We start from the raw sequence: 3,446 nt of genomic DNA, 5'->3' as shown, positions 1-3,446 counted from the left end.
AGTTTTTCTACAGTATCTTTATTTTTTTAAGGAACTTTTTTTGGATGCTCAAAATATCCAGGTATTTTTTTTCCCCACTACGTTCTTTGAACGTTGAAATACGCTTTGCTTTCTCTTCCTTTCCCAAAGATAATAAACTTTTTGAGCTATGTTTATAGGAGTAAATTAGATATGCCTGGCATTGTTTTCTGGTGGTGAAATTTGTGTCTGTGCTATTGGGCTCTCTCATCCTTTGTAACAGGGTGGCTGCATCCCAGCTGCATGTTGGGGATGGTCCCTTGCTCAGGCTGGTTCCTGTTCAGATGTTGTTCGCAAAAGCATCATTTGACCTGGCCTAAAACTGCGCCCAAGACCACTGTATGAGCATAATGGTATAGATAGTGGTGTTTCTGTGCCTGAAAAAGTTCCTAATGCTGTTTGACTTACTAATGCAGATGTAGCCTTTGTATATTAGCAGGACCTAATACTCTCTGGTGGGACACAACTCTGTGATAGTGATTGAGGTGAAGCAAAGTCAAAGGATGCAGAGAATTGGGCCATGGTGAGTGACAGGACCGATCTTCTGTTTCCTGATAGATTCATTCAGGCACTAGAGTTACAACAGGGTGTGGGTGAAGCAACCACTGTCTATTCTCAATATTGACACAGATGTATTTCTTAGTAACGAACTGGCAGAGGCAATATAAGCATGCATCTCTTCTAGAGGAAAAACTACCACTTTTGTGGGTTTTCTTTGTCTCTTGGGTCAGCCCCTTGGCTGCTCTGAATCAGAAGTGTTGCCAATGCCAGGAAATTATGCTACTTTCTACTAATTTGGATTCTGGCCAAGGATGTGCAGTTGCCCTGGTTTGCTTGTGCTGTGGAGCAATGGTAAGGAGCAGCATTGAGGATGTATTTCAACTGCTACAGGTGTTACAAAATAAAGAATCAAACAGTGTCTTCTCTCTGGAGCCTCCAGACTCTGATTTCATATAGAGATGGTGGGGAAAAAGTGATCTTGCAGTTTAGGTAAGATATTTTTATATGTCTTTATAAAAGCAAGTAGGGATAGGTCAAAGGGTGACGGGTTGAAACTGATGGAGGATGGATTTAGATTAACTGTAGGGAAGAAGCAATAGGGAAGAAATGACACCCTCTGAGGGTGCTGAGGCACTGGCACAGGGTGCCCAGAGAAGCTGTGGCTGCCCCATCCCTGGCAGTGTTCAAGGTCAGGTTGGACACAGGGGCTTGGAGCAAGCTGCTCTAGTGAAAGGGGTCCCTGCCTGTGGCAAGGGTTTGGAGCTGGAGAAGCTTTAAGGTCCCTTCCAACCCAAACTATTTCATGTTTCTATGATACACAGAAAAAGGTCATGTTCAAAGGATGTAATACAGGTGACTATCATAGAACTTGCAGCTTCTCTCCACTGTCTGTAGTTGGGTTCAAGCCTGATGTACCTAGTAGGTGATCTGAACACAAACTTGCCTCATTTCCTAGTGAGGACATGTCCAGTACCGTGCCATGAGCTGCTACCAGCCTATCATAGAATCATAGAATAGTTAGGGATGGAAAGGACCTTAAGATCATCCAGTTCCAACCCCCCTGCCATGGGCAGGGACACCTTGCTCTAAACCTAGCCTTGAACACTGCCAGGGATGAAGCATTCACAACCTCCCTGGACAACCTATTCCAGTGCCTCACTACCCTAACAGGAAAGAATTTCCTCCTTACATCCAATGTAAACTTCCCCTGTTTAAGTTTTAACCCATTACTCCTTGTCCTATTACTACAGTCCCTAATGAAGAGTGCCTCCCCAGCATCCTTATATGCCCCGTTCAGATACTGGAAGGCTGCTATGAGGTCTGTCCTCTCTGTCTCACTAGAACAGTCATCTCCTCTCCTTTAAGACAGCCGTGTGTGCTGGGGTGGGAACCTCTGAAGGGAAAGGGGGTTCCTGCAGCTGCACCTTTTCGGTGCATCAGGGTTTTGTTTCTCCCCAGAGAAGTAACCTGGATCCCTCATTGTTACTGAGGAAGCCCCTGGATCTACAGGACTTGTAGGAACATCAGTTGTGTTGAAAGCACTGTGATTTACTAACATTTCTTTAGGGTGCTGGTACCTGATTCTGTACAACTGAGATCAGTGAGAAGTGCAGGCAACAGGCTCAGGCCCTTGAAGTATGTGAATGTCACAGGAATGAGTCCAAAAGAAAACCCTAAAATAAATGACTAGATAATTTCTGACAGTTAATGACCTACTAGAAGATCTGAGAGCTTAAGGGCTCTTCATCTAGGAACTCATTAAATGCCAGACCCATTAGCTGTCATTACTGCTCTTGCTATTTTTGGATATGTAGAAATATTCAGAAAAACAAAGACTTTTCTGAAGTGCTGTTGAAGTTGGAGCTATAGCTGCACGTTGCTGTCTATGCACTGAAGGTAATCAAGGTCTCACTCGCATCAGGACCAACAGGTTTGTCCTGAGAAGCTTCAGTGGGATGTATTCTGACTGGATGCTGATCTGAGATGGTCATTCAGTCCTAGTGTTGGATTTGTGTCCTAGGGCACAAACAAAACCATAATGACTATTTTCAACATTCCTCCAGTTTAGACCTCTAATTCTGAGCTGCAGTTGTGGGCCATGAAACCTCTGATCTATTTTCATCAAGATTTCACATATTTTCACAAAAAAGGTATACAATTCTTAATTTCTTCTGCAGATGAGATGTGCAGACCAAGGATATTTTCCTTTGTCTCTGATAGTTAAGATTAAGGAAAGAACATTGGTATTTGGAATCACAATAATTAAGCTCTAACTTTCCTATTCTGTATGTAATTTTCATACCATTACAAATACTCAGATTTCAGGTATGCAGTACCATAACAGGCACAACTTTTTCCTCAATAGGAGCACAGATATTAAGCTGTTATGGTGTCTGCAGGGTTTTGCTTGCCCATGTTAACGCAGCAGTTTCAAAAGGACTCGACTCTGAATCTCTTCTGCCATCACTGACACGTTGGTGTAAGTAAGTGTGCTTGACTTAAAGGTGTTACATTAACGTGAATCCAAAGTGACCTGGGAATGAGATGGAGTTGCTTTGGTTTCATACCAAGGCAGGTGAGTGCAAGGCCATTGGCAGGCTTTCGTGGTCTAGGGCAATTTACTGCTGGTTAAATGGCTAATGGGGGTGAAAGCTGGGACCCTGTTTCAATTACATTTATGATGGAGGAAAAGTGCTGCTCGCCAGTGGCAGGAGATCCTTTCCAGACCTACATTCCCAAAGCAGGAGAATTTCCCTGTTCTCTATGGAGCTATGCCAGGATGGAAACGGTAAATTCAGGCTCTGGGACCTGCGCTTTGTAACCATGACACCCTTCCCTCAAGGGTGCCATCGTCTCAGGCATGCAACAACCATTGGAGGGAAAACATCTAGTGATGGAGAAGGGCTGCGACCGAAGGTTTCTGTACC

This window comes from Neopsephotus bourkii, unplaced genomic scaffold (genome assembly GCF_033783945.1).
Source record: "Neopsephotus bourkii isolate Nb327-2 ecotype Australia unplaced genomic scaffold, CSIRO-AGI_Nbou_v1 NB_616, whole genome shotgun sequence".
NCBI classification, from domain to species: Eukaryota; Metazoa; Chordata; class Aves; order Psittaciformes; family Psittacidae; genus Neopsephotus; species Neopsephotus bourkii.
Note: the sequence above shows the minus strand (reverse complement) of the source record.